This window comes from Balearica regulorum, chromosome 5, assembly GCF_011004875.1.
Source record: "Balearica regulorum gibbericeps isolate bBalReg1 chromosome 5, bBalReg1.pri, whole genome shotgun sequence".
Lineage (NCBI taxonomy): Eukaryota > Metazoa > Chordata > Aves > Gruiformes > Gruidae > Balearica > Balearica regulorum.
In genome coordinates this window covers 70,115,303-70,130,888 of record NC_046188.1, presented here as the reverse complement: position 1 = coordinate 70,130,888, position 15,586 = coordinate 70,115,303, and the positions used below count along the sequence as shown (strand labels likewise).

General features: G+C 54.7%; 1 protein-coding gene and 1 long non-coding RNA gene across 2 annotated transcripts in view; one reads left to right on the top strand and one right to left on the bottom strand.

The window, feature by feature from the left end:
- Nucleotides 1-3,241: 3,241 nt before the first annotated feature.
- The window catches only part of EPS8L2 (EPS8 signaling adaptor L2), a 62,992-nt gene continuing 50,647 nt past the window's right edge, over nucleotides 3,242-15,586 (top strand). The window contains exon 1 of the mRNA XM_075755619.1: nucleotides 3,242-3,550. The gene's annotated coding sequence lies outside the window, so the exon portion shown is untranslated. The remainder of the gene's footprint in view (nucleotides 3,551-15,586) is intronic.
- The window catches only part of LOC142602193 (uncharacterized), a 53,827-nt gene continuing 50,283 nt past the window's right edge, over nucleotides 12,043-15,586 (bottom strand). Inside the window, exon 3 of the long non-coding RNA XR_012835876.1 lies at nucleotides 12,043-12,379. This is a non-coding gene — a long non-coding RNA (uncharacterized LOC142602193). The remainder of the gene's footprint in view (nucleotides 12,380-15,586) is intronic.

The window sequence follows — 15,586 nt, the reverse complement described above, 5'->3', positions numbered from 1 at the left end:
AAGTGAATCGAGACCTGACCTCAGAGAGTTTCTTTAATCAGGAGCTCCTTTCCAAACCGTTCCCACTGTCTTAGAAGCCAGGGCACAGCATAGTGAAGCCATTGATGACATTTGCCAGACATAAGATTGCCAGAGCTTTTAATTATGAGGCCCAGCCCTTCTGAAACAGGACGAGCAAGTTGGATGAAAACGGCATTAAAAATTTAGAGGAACACATATTTTGAGGAGCTCGTTTTGGGTGTTGTTTACTCTGCAAGGAAAAAGTCTTTGTTCTGAAGCCATCACAGGGGTGTCTGCCGCCAACCTGATTTAAAAGGCTGATCCCGAGAGGCAAGTTAGCCTCCTGGGATTTCAGACTTGGAGATACTCTGGGAGATAGGGTCTGTTGGTCCACGGCTCATTTTGCGTTCCTCAGCAGGCAAAACAACGTGCAGACCGGCGGTACGGTCCCCCAGCGAGCGCCGTCTTTGTCACAGCACTGAACGGCTTTGAGCCGTGGCCGAAGGAGCAAGACCGAGGACGCTCGTTTGGTTCCACGTCTGGGAACCAAGTCAGCGGAGCAGGGTAATTCCCGTCCAGCTGATTCCGCTGCCCCGCTGCGACCAGCGTCAGCTGTTGCAGGGAAGACGTGAGAAACTCCCTTGTGGTTTCTTCCCTGCCCAGGGGAAAAGCTCCCTCCTCTGCTCCGCAGGCAGAGACGTCCCACGGAGCGCAGCACCTCACGGTAGCCCATCTTCATCGTGAATGTGGAGCCGAGGCTGCCGGAGAGCGAGCAGTCTGTGTCTTTTAACCAATAAATGGCTTCTCCAACAGAATCCTTCCAAATCCCAGTTTGCATCCCGGGAAGCCCAGCCCAGCCCAGCGGTCCCACTGCATCTCAGGGGAAGGGATCTCCCGCACAAAACCTTTCAGCTGGCACGGCTCGCCGGGCACAGCGGACGTTCCCACCGCGTTTCCCTCCTGTTGAATGACATCCCTTCCCCTGCCTGGTGGTGTGGCCGGCATTCTCTAAATGCTGCTTCTCTCAGGGCCGGCCATGCTTTCACGGCGCATCCTGTACCGAGAACCCCTGGGATCTCAGCGAAATCGCGGCGAGGAGGATGACAGGGCGCTGGGCGGGTGCACCACACCGAGTATCGGTTCATGTTCCCCCGTGACGGAAGAGGTCGTTCTTCTGTCAAAACCAAGCTGCCGAAATCGTAGCTGTCATACGGGGAACGGGCTCTCCCCCCGCCTGCGCAGCTCACCCGGCGGCATTCCTCCCACCATAACTCACCGGGGGCGGTTCCCCGCTCGGTGTCTGGACACGGGCCAGGCAGCAAGCCAAGCGCTAGCCCCCATAGCACGGCAGGCACCGAAGAAAACCACGGCGGCAGGGAACTCGACAAGCGCCGAGTTAAGGATGCCAGGCTTCCTCCAGACCTGTGTCCCATGGTGGAAGCATTTTCTTATTTCTTTCTCTAGTGTCAGAGTTGCAGTTATTTCTTCCTCAGGGCCGGCGACAAGGGGTCTCTGCAGCATGTACGTGCCATGGGTTCCACACGCATCGTGGGACGGTGGGGAGGGCGGCGATGCACATTCAATAAGCTCTCAAAAGCCTCATTTTTCCAAGAGGACTAGCTAACCAGGTGGGTCCCACACTGCCCCAGACATGTCTGTAAGACCTATGCATTGGGCCGATATTTTCCAGTTTAACGATCAGCTCACGAGCTGATCCCGTCACTTCAAGAAATGTTAAATGTTGAGACAAGTGAAACCAGGTATGCTTGGAAAGTCACAAGAGACCGTTTCCCAGAGGTCAAGGTCCCTCTAGACCCCCCCCACAGGGTCTGCAGGGCTGAGCCGGCAGCGTGCAGACCCCAAGCACAACTCAAACATCCTCTCCGCAGTCTGGCCACAGAAACTTGGGAGTAGCCTTGCCATCTTTTAACATTTCCCTCTGGCTTTTGAAGAGCAAGAAAGGAGCAACAAGAGATTATGTGATGAGATTTGGGCTTCTAAAGAAATCCTCTCCCGAGAGCAAGGGAATGACACCGGCCACAACGCAAGGGCTGAAGCTCAAGTCCTACCTCTGCTCCTCCAGCAAGAAGCGGCTCTTGGTTTCTCTGTGCCCCACCTGGGGCCCTGGTGAAAAGGGGACGGTGGTCTCACACCTGCCAACACCGATAACAGAGCCTGGACACCTGCAGGGGAGAGCTGACACGGTACTGCAAGCGGCACGGGAATGCTCCCTGCGATGGCCAGAAGGGTCACGTACAGTTTCCCTCTGGCACACAGCGCACAGGCGCACACGCGTGAGTAACAACAGGGTGCTGCGTACGGTGGTCGCCCAAGCAGGGCCGACAAGGAGCATCTCCCGCCGAGGAGCAAGCCCTGCTCAGGCTGCACCGTGCTGATGCCAAATCCTTTGCCCGACGCCCAAGGCCAGTGAGCCCTTGACTCCCCTCCAGCGCCACGGCAATGCTTCACCTCGGTTCCTCCCGACGGCGCGCTTAGCAATCACTCCCCTCTCCCCGCCATAACCCCGGCACGGCTCTGCCAAAGCTACGTTTTACCTTCGCCCAGCGCCAGGGGCTGGCGTGCGGGGCCGAGACTTGTGGCATGGCCAGGCCCCGCTACCTCCCGCCAGCGCAAAACAAAGGGCTTTATGGCCGCGTAACCCTAAGGAGCACAGTGCCACGGTGCGGGGTACCCCGAAGGGGGCTCTGCTCCTCACCCACGACTGCTTCGGGGGTCTGGAGAGAGAGGATGTCTTGCCCTCGCATGGCACCCTGCCCCGCTGCAGACATCAGGGCAGAGAGAGCGGGCAGGAGCAGGCAAGAGCAAAGCTGGAGGAAAACAACCCACGAGCCAGCGCGGAGCTGCGGAGGAGAGCACCGGGCTGCACAAAAGGTGCCTTGTTCCCCCCACGAGGCGATCGGGCAGCGTGTCCCCTCCCTCACCGGCGATGGAAAACCCAGCTCCAAGCACTCCTTTGCTGCCCCTCGCCGCCTTCGACCTCCCCCTTGGGTACGAAATGTTCTCGGGCAAAAAGAACCTGAAGTTTAACACGTCCCTCCCGGGCAGCACCTCGGCTCGGCTTTTGGTCCCCTTGCACCGGGGAGCGGGCGAAGGCCCCAGCCGCCCCCGCGCCTTGCGGGGATGCAGCCGGTTCGCCGGAGCCACCGGCTCCTAGTTATACAGTAACCTGTTGCTCTGGGTCCCAGCTCCACCTCTCGCTGCCTCCACATCCCTCCCCTCCTCCCTCCTCTGCCAAGAAACCTCTGTCACCTGCTCTCAGACAACCGGGGCGAACGGCACCGGGACGAAAGGGCAGAGGGAAGCCAGCGGCACGGGGACCCCCAGGCTGGGGTGCCGGGTGGGCTCTGCCTCTCTCTCCCCTCCATCGCTTGGGCACGGGGCTCGCAGGCAAAGCGCCGTGCAGGGAGGCAGAGGGAGCTTAGCTGCCGGAGAATGGCAGCAGGATTTAACTAGGAGGGCACGGCTAACTGGGAGAGGACGCACGGGAGCCGAGGGAACTGCGGGAGACAAGAGCGGCTTCTCAGCACCGGTAAGTTCCTGCTTGCAAACCCTAAAACTTCACATTTCCCCCACCCCCCCCCCAACATTTGTCTACTTCAAAAGTCTGGTTGATTCAGCTCCGGAGGGAGCGTGACTGGTCGGGGGGCTGCGGCTGGGATAACTGTCAGCGCATAGATTGGGGGGGGGGTTAAAGAGAGAAAATAGTCATTTTTCCAGCGTTATAGTTTTGGGGTTTGTTTCTCGTTCTTGCACGTCCCCGCCGGGCCAGATCCAGTAGGTGGCACTTTCTTGGCAGCAAAATGTCCAGCTGGCACAGAACGGGGCTTTTTTTTTTTAATTGTTGTTCCTAATGAAGTCTGGAGACGGGAGTTTTGAGCAGCTGTTTGTTTGCAAGCCTCGGGGTTTCCTCCTTTCGGAATGCGTGCGGAGAGAGTTTTTGCCGTACCCCACCGGGCACCTCATGAGCTGCCGCTCTCTGTGGGTGAGCTCTCCCTGCCCGTGACCTTGGCAAGAGTCATCACCCTATTTCAAAACGGAGGGACGGCTCGCTCGGAGCTGCCCCGTTTCCTCGCCTGACAGCTCCGGCTCCCCACGAGCTTTCGTCTGCGTTAACGAGCTGGAGCGCAGCAATCCTGTCCCCTTTCACTTATTTCCCTGTAAAATGCCATTGCAAACTCCACCGAGGACAAGGCTCAGAGACGAATGATTTGACTGACAATATTTTTAAATACTGGAAATAATTGTGAGACAACGCGGTAGTAAAATACGGTGATCGCCCTGCAGTAATTAGGGCAATGGGGAGTAACGCTTGCGCTGCTGGGCTGCTCTGAGATGCTGCGCGAAGCGAGTGCTGTAACAGGGATCGGATCCGTCAGTGGTTGCTCGACTGAGAGCTTTGGTGGGATCTGCCCCTAAAAAAGGACTTTTTCTGAGTTAAAGAAATGACAGCAAGAGGCTCAGCCCCCAGCTGAGACACAACAGCCTGGCTGGCCGAAGCAGGGACCCACGCAGGGTTTCACCCACGACTGCCGCACGCAGTAGCACATTCCTGGCTCCGTTCAGTTGAGTGATCGAGTTTTCTCTTGGTCAGGCAGCAAAATTAGTCCGTCGCACACGGAAAGGGCACGCAGCGGTATTGAATCGAGGAGCCCTTTAAAACAGGACTGCGAAGAGGGACTTGGGATCCACTGTGGGAACGTGTCTGTGGGTGGCAAAGGTCATTGCTTCGCCCTGTTTAAAACTGAGGCTTAAATTGGTGTTATCCCAAACACCAACAGCTCGAACCCCGCCACGGCCGAGCCTGCCTCGTACCTGCCGCTGGTTTCCGCCGCTGCAGCGTTAGGCAGCCGGGCTGGCTGAGGACCTGGTGCTCCTTCGGCTGGATCCCAGCCCTCCGGCACGTGTAGGGACCTGTCCAGTGCAGGATCCGCTCTGCTGCGCTCTGCAGGGCAGGGTGGGTTTGTCACCTACCGACAGAGCACAGAGGGGCCGGGGGTGTTTTTGGGCACCGGAGAAAAAGTTGAGCTCCGGCATCATTGAAGTGGATGTTGGTGAAGTCCTGGGGGAGGGAACAGCTGTGAAAGACGGTGCACACTGCACACACACCTGTTTGCTTGGTGTGATAAAGCGGTTTGCCAAGCCAAGCTTTCACTCCTTGGCTTTCTGCCCCTCTGCCGGTCACCACCCAGCATGAGGGTGGGCAAAGACACCAAAGCAGAGGTGACTGCTGCATGACCCGAGGAGGAAATGTCTTCTGGGCCACGGGCTCCGTAGCACGGAGGCAGACAGACTCTCTTCTTCGGTGCCCACCTTTGTTGACTGCAAACAATTCACCGTAAGTCGAAGTGACAAAACCCGCCCCTGAGCCTGGTGAAATAGGTCCTACAGATCCTTGCTTTTGGGGCTCCGTCTGCCCGACTCCTGTGGATGCAGCAGCAGCTTGCCGAGTCGGGTGGCAGCTCGCTCGCGTGCACGCAGGTGCATTGCCGTCTGCGATGACGTTAACAGCAGCCACCATTGTGTCAGGCTGTCCCGCTGCAGCCGAGGGCCCGAAGAGCCGGGGAGGGGTTGCATTGCACGGGAGGAACCCAGCTCCGCTCCGGGGGAGTGACCGGGCTGCTCGTCCAGGGGAGGGGACCCTGCTGGGGGATGGCCTCGGGGCCAGATCTGCCAGATGCTCGTTAGCATCTGACCCTTGACGAGGTGCCTTTGAATGTGCTGGAAAACAGAGTGCTTTTCCTAGGGTTGTTCAGACTGGAGGTGAAAGAGATTCAGAAGAGACCGTGATGTGCTAAAGGACTCAGGAGGTTTCAGTCCTTGTGGCAGACAAAGGAAGGAGTGAAACGGGGGAGAATATATGCGTTGGCTTGTGTGGGCTTGAGAAACATCCATATAAAATAAGTCCGGGTGCAAAGTCTGAGTGCGTGGGGAGCCTCGGAGTATTATTCCCAGAGGGCTGGATCCCGGGGTGCTGCTTTGGAGCTGCGTCTCCGTCACACTCTCTGCTTGCTTCCTCTTCCATCCCATGGTCTCCCTCGAAGTGCCAGGTCAGGGCAAGTTTGCGGGTTTGATGAAGACTCAGCGGTTCTCTCCTCTGCGGGGCTGAAGTCTGGCCTCATGTCTACTTTATGTAACAGCAGTCAGCAGAACTGCTCTAACTCCACGGCAGATGTTTGTGCACGGCCTTTAGCCTATGAGTTTGATCTGGTTGGCAATAAAATTAATCACCCTCTAAAAATACTCAAGCCTTACGAGCCTCCAAGCAAAACTGCCAGAGAAAGTCCACAGACTTCTCGGAGTGAGAGAGATGGTTTCCCGCATGGCTGTGGGAAAGCTTTATCAGCAGCAGGGTGTCTGCTGGAACAGCAGCACGCACGCAGCGGGTCTAGGAGCAGACTCTGCCAGCACGGCCTCCTGAGCCACCCTGCTTTGGCCAGGGTTCAGCAGCTGCCCAGAAAAATGCCCACCTGCCTGCCCAGGAGGTATTCAAAGCCTCCCAACTCAACGGGAGGGGAAGGGTGGCACCTCCGGAAACCCTCCTGCTCATCCAGCTGTGCTACAGAAGAGTCCTTGCCCCATCAGAAATGGTGCCAGGCACTGTACAACGCCTGAGTGATGCAGGAGACGAGATCCAAGGAGACCCAGGAAGTCCAAGATCACAATTTGGCTCCTGGATCTCCACCTGCCCACAAGACCACGCAGCTTTTCATCTGTCAGGGTTAGGGCAGAGAGGAGCGTTAAGGATTTTCACGCAGCAGGGAGGCTGTGAACAGCAACTCTGCTTGCAGTGGGTTTGAAATTACGAGCTCAGGGAAAAAGTATGCTGTCACCCATCCCTAAAATATTTACTTTCCCTGCATCAAATCACTGTCAAGAGTGGAAGGGGGTCCCGGAGACAGCCGATCCCACACATTGGTGTCGTTGCACTGCTCCCACACGAACAAGGCACCTCTGCACACAAGGCAAGAGCTCGTCCTTCCCCGAGGCAGCGAGATGCTTCCTTTCTCCTGGGCTGGGGACGGTGCCGCCTGCAAATTGAAATGCACGATGGCCAGGGGGGCTAATCAAAAGGGCCCTGGTTTATTTCCTGGTAATCCAGATAAATCAAGAGGAATTGCAATTAAGAAGGGAGGGAAGGGTGTGTGGCTGAGCGCTGGACCGGTTTGGAGATCTTCCCCATTCACCTGCACTGCAATTCCCAGGAGAGCCCGGCCCTTGTTCCCATTCCCCAATTGCTCCCAAGGGGAGCACGTTCACTGCAATGTCCTCACTGCTGCCGAGGTTCCGCTGAGGGAGAAGACCAAAAGCATTTCTCTGAATTTCATTCTTCCTGCTTCCTCTTTCTTTTTTTTTTTTCCCCCTTCTGTCTTATCAGTCTCAACCCGTCCAGATTTTTATATCCTACAAAGGTAAACTGCAGGCCATCTGAATGGCAATAAACCAAAGTTCAGCCACCCAGCAGTAATGCTCGCCATCGCTGCATCATTCAGAAAGTGAAATACTGCCGCTGGCAGGACGGCAATTAAGATCAAGTGAACAGGCACAGTCCAAGTCAACATCATCCTCCCCCAGACTGTTTACACGTAACTTTCCTCTCGCTGAGGATGATGAGAAGTGGGAATTATCTGGGAGCCGAGAGAGCTCTGACCTCTTCGTGCGTTCGAGGTATTGGCTGCCAGGAGAACTAGAGCTGCCACCCAAAGCCGTGGGCTCCCCCACATTCCCGCACTGAGAAATGCGAAGCAAAATCCAAACCCTGACCCACCTCATTGCTGTCGGCAACGCAAGTGGCTTGTCCTGGTCTGCCGCTCACTCCTCATTACCACCATCAGGACTCCTTCGGGGTCACTCCTCACCTGCCGCTGCTGGCGGGAGATGGTTGTTAACGCAGGGTGCTGGTGGGTGCTGCCCTCAGTCCAGGTGTTGCTCACAGGCGGTCACAGAGGGTTGGGGCTTAGGCCAGAACTGTGGCTTGTGCACACAAAGTCCTCCAAGTCAGGTTTGAGGCTTTTGGTGGTAACTACATGGAGGAAAGAGCAGCGACTCTGCTTTTGCTCTGTCTGTGCTGTAGATAAACACCGAGGCGTCCGTTTGCCTGTGCCTGAGACACTCCTTTCATCAGTAAATTCACTTTATAACAACACTGGGGAGAGGAGAAGAGAGAAAGGTAATTGCACCCATGACACCCCTTAATAAATCACAGGCTGGAGCCTGCTCTCATTCCTGACACCACTGCCTCTTAATTATAGCTGTGTTCATCTGAGGAGACAGAGTAGGAGAGCCGGGCTTTATGCAGAAGGGAGTGCTAATTAAAACCTCTCTGCTCCCTAGAAAGATATTCATGCTTTCCTCTGGGGAAGAAGCGAATGGACTTGTCTCTGGCCATCTCCGCAGGTTAATCTGTACCACTGACTTTCACACAGCAAGGCGGTTCGTCTTGTTTTCAGGGCCTGATGCTCTTGGCATTGCTCCTAGGTTGAGATACGGGACTTTCAAAACTCCTTGAAGAAGGAAGAGCAGTAATGTGCATCCAGGTAGCCTGTGCAGGCGTGAACGTTGCTTGCCTGGTGGAAGGTTAGGTAGTAGGGGATGGCTCCTTGGTCGAGGTACACTGACCAGAACAGAGTTTTGCAGATTGTCCCTTGCTGAGATTCCAGCCCTTAATATATGACACAGGCAGGACTTCTGTGATGGAGAGTGTGTCTCGCAGACTGCACCCAAGCAAATCCTCTGATTGGAATTAGATGGACTTCAGTGGGCTTGATCCACACGCAGATCCACATAAGAAGAGAGTCGTGTCCCTCAGCTGGCAGGGGAAGGAGACTTGTACCACCAGGCACCTGCATGCCAGCATCTCTAGATGATCTTCAGATGGGCTTGGGACCTGGCCACGCAGGCAGGCGCATTGCTGATTTGCCTCTATTTTTCCAACACCCGAGAACACAAACCCTTCCAAATCGCAGGAGGAGAACAGGACACCTGAGCTAGGGAAACAGCAATATGCCCTGCTGAAATCAAAGGGCTCGTTCCCAAACGGCGTAAGTCAGCGTTCTCCAGCTGGCCCTGCAGCGTTCCGATAGCAGAGAACCTGGTGAAGGCAGGGTCCAGTCCAGCATCCAGGCACATGCTCACTCCAGCCAGGCACACAAACGAAGCCAGGGTAGGCTGGATGTGAATAATGTGGGGAATATGTTGGGTTGGATTGTTTTCCCCCTTTTTTGCAATAGAAGGGGCAGGGTGGGAGGGTGTGACACGAAGGGCTCGCAGGGTTAACGGCAGATCCGTAGGACTGTCAGGTTTGTTGCTGTGAGTTGCTACTGCTTGGAAAAAAAGTTGGTATTTCACAGCTGAAAAAAAATAAATGCCAGAAAAGCTGCAGCTAAACTAGGCAGGAGCAGGTTCAACAGGATAAACTGAGCGTAAATGTACCAGCGCTGTGCTCGCTGCTGGTCTTTGCCAGCATGAGCAGGTAACACCCTAGGTGTGGTCGGGCCATCAGCCGCCTGAGCAATCCTCTTGACATGGAAGCACCCTTTTCCCACTGCTCCTCTGAGCTGCTGCGTCTGCTCCAAGCTTAAAAATAAAGAAGGAAGGGCCCCCGCATACGGGACTTCAGTTACGAAACTTCCAATACTCTTCAGCTTGGAAGAGAGACAGCTGAGGCGCGGCTCTCCTTGAGATCTGCGATACTGCTCCTGGCACGGAGACAGTGAAGACGGGATCAGTTGTTTACTGACAACAGAGCTGGGGGGCATCCCATGAAACCGGCAGCTGGCAAGTGCGGCATGAACAAAAGGAGATGGCTGAGCACACCGTGCAGAGCTGCGGAGCATCTTGCCACAGGCCATTCAGGATGTCAAGAGTTTACACACGTGTTGGCCAAATGCAGTTGGACAAATTCAGGGATGAAAAAGGGTACTGAAAGCTCTTAAATCCCACTGCTGGAGGCTGGGAAACTTTGCAGAGAGGCTCCCTGTGTGTCTGTCCCGTTCTTGTCCTCTCCTCTGGGCATCCACCTGCGCTGCAGCCGTGTGCATGCTCCCAACCTGCCGCCCGAGCAGGAACTGAGCACGGTTGATGGTAGAGGTGATGGACAATGCCACGTCCAGGCAGCTGTCTCTGGCTCCTCTGAGCCAAAAGGGAGGGTGGGAGGGTGGAGAGGAGCTTCAGCCCCAGCGACTGCTCAGCGGGAGGAAATGTTGTGCAAGTTTAATCACAGCCAGGAAGTGAGGACCAAGGGTGGCTGAACGAAACAAGCTGAGCGGTCAAAGCCCGCCTGCCACAGTCACATGCAAACCAGACCAGACAGGTCCCCAGAACATCTGCTCCACACCTGGCACAAGCCCAGAGACACTCCTGCTCTCTGCTCCCTGCCTGCCAAGACCTTGTGAGCGAACGGTCAAAGGTTAGAAGAACGATCTAAAGCAGTGGGGAAGACTGCGGGACAGACCTGGGCTGTCACCACCCTTGGCAGTTCCCAGTATTTTCCCTGGAGCGCAGTGTGTGACACTGACTCCAAGGTGATCGGTCCTTGCCAAGACACGTGCATATCGCTGCCAAGGTGCTCGCAGAGGCCGTGCTCCTCTCCAGCACTGCACGGGTGACTGGCGCTTGGGTCCTCTTCTCTCAGAGTCCTGTCCCCCAGTGACTCGAGCTAAAAGAGGACTCGGTTAGCTCACGACATCCAGCTGAGCAGTAGGTCCACACTGATCTCCTGCCAACAGTTAGTCCCACAGGGCAGGACTGAGGAGCACCAGGAATAGCACTTTACGGTACCCCCACCAACTGAGACGCACCAGGGCTGCATCCGCTGAAAGAGCATCTTCATGAAAGGTTGGCAACATCCTCTCGCAGACAGCTGTGGGCAGGAGGGCTGCGTCCCTGCCAGAGCCGGGCCAGGAAGGGGAATTACTGAAAGGGCTAAAAATGACATGCACATATATTTATCTACGGTTGAAGGAGAACTGCGCAGGAGGGCTGGCTACCAGGGTTGCACCTCTGCTGTCAGGAAAGCTGCTGTTTGCTGAGGTGGAGGACGAATGACTTTGGTTTCTCCGTTCAGTCAGAGGCTCCCTGTCCCTCTCAAAACCATGTGTACTCCTGTGCTCTCGGGGCCACCTGCCCCTTCCTTCAAAATGACCTTCCCAGAATATGCCAGGTTCTTCATGTGCCTGTTTAGACACAACCCTGCTGCTGCAAACCTTTCCTTCCTCCAGAGGTGACACTTATAGAGTGTCCTACAGACACTCAATCGGTCCAGTGAAGAGAGCTCACTGGTTTTAAACCACAGGTTGTGGTAAGCACCACCCCTGCCTCCTCCTTTGCCTGCAGGAGAATCCACGTGGCCTGTGTTGGCACGACCGTGTGCCATCCCTGCAAACACAGCTTGCCCACCTGGCATAAAAAGTGTTCCTTCCCCCTCTCCTCTTTGAGGTCCACAGGGTCGGTCAGGCCAGAAGGGACCTCAGGAGGTCTCCAGTCCGACCCAAAGCAGGGTCAGCTCTGGAATCAGAACAGATTGCACAGGGCTTTACTCAGTCTGGTCTTGAAAATCCCCGAGAACGGAGACGGCACAACCTCTCTGGGCAACCTGCCCCACAGTGCTGAGGTTCCCGCAGCAGAAAGCATCTGCTTCGTGTCTCCCTGCAAAGCTTTAGCTTTCGGGGACTGGAAATCCCTGTGCCAAGCCCCTCTGGGCACGCAGGAGTGCCTAAGCGAAACCTTCCCTCCTTAGGACACTGCAGGAAGCTCTTCTCTCCCGTTCCCAGCCCTGTAATCCCTCCTGGTGTCTGGCAGCCCAGCTGACAGACTGCCCTCACAGATGCACCCCAGGTCTCCGCTGCAGCGACCAATTGTGCATTTTCCTCCTGGCCCTTGCAGGAGATTAATTTTTCTTTTTTTGCGGCAAGATTGTTAAAACATTTCTGCACCGAAAGATTAGAAACTGCCATTTAAATGCTTCTGATAAACCCAGCCTCACACATCCTTCTATTCTAAATGAAACAAAAGGCAAAGGGAACATTTTTTTTTGTTTGTTTTGTTTTGGAACGATGTCTCATGGGACTGTTCTGGTTACTGTGTAACTGGCCGTTCATTCTGCAAAATCCCCTCCTGTCGGCCTCATCCACAGAGCTCAGCAGCTTTACTGAAAACCCGAACACGGGAAGCGAACCGAGCTGAGAGATCGCAGCCTGTAAAAGCCCCGGGCTTACCTGCCCACATGGAGGGGGGGGTCCACAGTTGGCAGCGATGCTGGCTCCAGCCATTCCCAGCCGCTCGCACTCCGTGACGCTCCGTTGTCGTGCCAGCACTAGGGCTCGTGGGGCTGCGCTGCAAGGAGCTTCTGGAGCTGATCTGGCTGGAAAATAAAGCAGAGAGTTAAAAAAAAAAAAAAAAAATGTACATGTAGGGGGAATGGGGTTCAGGCCCCATCGGTTCCTGCTCTGGTTGGAATGCTCCCACGCAGAGGTGCTGGGGGCGAGGCGGTGGCCAGGGACAGCACGAGGGTGGGAAGTGCCGAAGCTGCTCCTGGAACCACGGCTGTAACTTGTCACGGCACAGTGCAAGTTGCTGGGAGAGAAGCAGGACCATTCGCTCATCTTTAGCCCAGGTTTCAAAGTGAAAATCAAACAGGAGTTTAAAAACAGGAACTACCAGATCGTTGTATCTAACGGCATCCCCAAGGGTTAATACAAGGAACCTCTCTAGCAGACTTTGCTGACAGAAGGCTCCAAATGCTCCAGCTCGGTCAAGAGCTGCACACAGGACAGCAAGACGAGTAGCTTAAAAAGAGGTTAAAGCGAGCAGGCAATGAATGAGCCCATTTGGATCAGCTGCACTTGTGTCTGCTGCTCTTTCCAGCTTAGGCACCTGCACTGCTCCCCTCCTCCAACCCACGGTAGCTCGTCTCCTTCTAGTTGTTGGTGTATTCCTCTTTGTGAGGCTGTAAAGTTTTCTAGTGCCCTTTCACTGATGGGAGCAAAGCCCTCAAAGTCCAAAGGGCGTGCTGAAGGAGACACAGGAGAACTTTGTCAGACCGGTGAGCTGAAATCTGGTGTGCAGTTTGTGTCTGAAGAAAGGGGCGAGTTTCCTGCATAGGGCTTTTGAGAATAACGCCTGGTTCTCTTCCCCTCGCTGCTTTCTGTGACTGTGCATCTTGTCTTCTGAATCCAAAGACAGAGCAAGGCTATCCTCAGCTGGGCATGAAAGTTTGGTTAAATATTTTGCAACGGAACATGTTTCGCATCAGCAGTCAACATTACAGTTCCTATGGGGACTCTCTGTGGGAATCAAAAAATCCCAGCTTTTTGCAAGTAAAACAAATAAATGACTGACAGCAAAAACGCATTTTGATGAACTCCTATTTCTGCCTTTCAGGGATGACCGGGTAGTGATAAATCACAATTTTCCATATAGAGTTTTATCTATCGTGACATATGCATAAAAATACCAACAACAGAAAGAAAAAAGCTAGCTTAGACTGCTACTAAAAAATGCCCAGGTGCTGCTGCATGGATGTTTTTTGCTGATTGCCACCCTCAGCAGCACAGCCCGCTCCCCCAAACCAGGTGGATGATACACCCTTGCTGATCCAAGCTGCACCCACAGCTGGGTGCCAATGCCCCGCGAGAGGAGCTCTGTGGCACGCCAGCAAAGTCTCCCCAGGGACGAGCCGTGGTCTGCCAGCAAGGACGTTGATTTCCATCGCGCAGGCTGGGCCCAGGTCTGGCTGCCTGCGCTCCTGCTCCGGCTCCCACCACGCGAGCTGAACGTCTCAGCACAATCTGGGATTAGAGGGTCGAGGAAACCAGCAGCAGCCCCTGAACAAGACCCCGCTCACCCTCGGTGCTCGCAGCGCTTGGGAGAAGTGGCTGTCACCTGCATCCCTTGGGCAGCACCAAAGGAATGGTGCCTGGTCGGACCCATGGGTGCACTTTGGGGGTCTGGACATACCCCGTAAGAAACATACGCACCAAAAGCTGACCCCAACCCTGCCACGTCTCTGGCAGCGTGGTTGCCACCAGGTCACCGAGCTGGTTAAACTGATGTCAGCTTGTTTTCCCCGCAGAGCCGAGGTCCCGTGTGCCAAGTTTGAGCTCAAATGAATTGTTAGCAAGTGGCCAAAAATACACAGGCAGGATATGAGTAGGAAGCACAAAATGGGGTGGGAAGAGATGGCAACGAATGTTGTCGTGATTAGCCGAAGAAGGCTGGAAAAGCCTTAAGCATCAAATGTGATTTTCAAGAGATGAATCTCCTCCCTTAAATCTTCTGCCCCACCCTCCCAGCAAAAACCCCAGGGTGAGTTTTACAGCAGGAAATGAAAATTATTGATGCATTAGCTTCCCCAACTGCTGCAGGCAGACGTTTGGAAAGGGAGTAGGGAGCAGAGTGAAATAGCTACTCGCTGGTATAGGCAGAGGGAGACAGGCTGCAGCCTTCTCCCTTTCTTTGGGGAAGGATACTATGGGGTGAGCTTCCCACGCAGGGAGAGAAGTATTTCTTGGTTCAGATTTACCCATCATGTTCTGCACCTCGCTGCAACCCCAGAGACGTCACGATGACCACACTGGAGACACACTGAAGCTAAACGCAGCCCCCAAAGTGGCTCTCAGCCTAATAACAACCTTTCCTCTGATGGAGAAAAAGCTCTTGGCACGCTGACTGTCCTGCTGCATGCCTGAATTTCTGCCAGATAAGTGAATCAGTGGTTCAGGGAGTGACCAAAAATACCCTTCCTTGAGGAGGAGGTGGTGGAAACGTCCCATCGATCTCAATGCCTCTGTCTTGCTCGTTACCCAGTCAGCATGGAGGAGCCCATTTCCAAACAAAACTCCTTCTGCCCCTCCTGAGGGTTGGTTGGGGACCGACCATTCCGCCCTGTCATCTTTCCTGGAAGCATTTCAGCCCCGTTTGGGCTGGCACTAGCCAGGCAAGTGCTGTTCAGGTTTAAGTATCACGGTCCTCCTGGGGCTAAGGCCTTTGCTGGGAAGTAATGTGGAAAATGAATCGGCCTGCCAAATATTTTTTGTATTTTTATTTATTTATTTTTACCGGTCTCCTGTACAAGCAGTAACACACTAGGACTGCTGAGGCTAGCTTGGAAGGATCACGCAGTATTACTATGAGGTGGGGTCACAGTGCAATTGCACATTACAGCAATCGTTTAATGAACAATTAAGGCACTCCAGTGATTAGCTCAAAGCTGTCGCGACAGCAAAGGCCAATCTCTTACCTACCTATATGGCCACAGCTGGCAATAAATGTCTGATACCCTTTGGGGACCAGCAAGGACCACCCAGGTATTACCAGTGTGTTGTCAGGGCAGACGTGGCAGCTGGCGGTTGAACCAGAAAGCTCTAAAGCTTCTGGAAGAAGCAGTTTTGCTACGAGTGCTTTGCATAAACACACCACCGCCTTTGCAGCAGGGATGTGACTGCCCTGAAGAACGCTTTGCTCTGCCCTCAGAGCCTTAGCATCACTGTGGGAACCAGCAGGGACACAGAGTAACCCTTACACCATCTCCATCCCCAGCCCCATCCTGCCCCACCGGTACCAGCCTTCT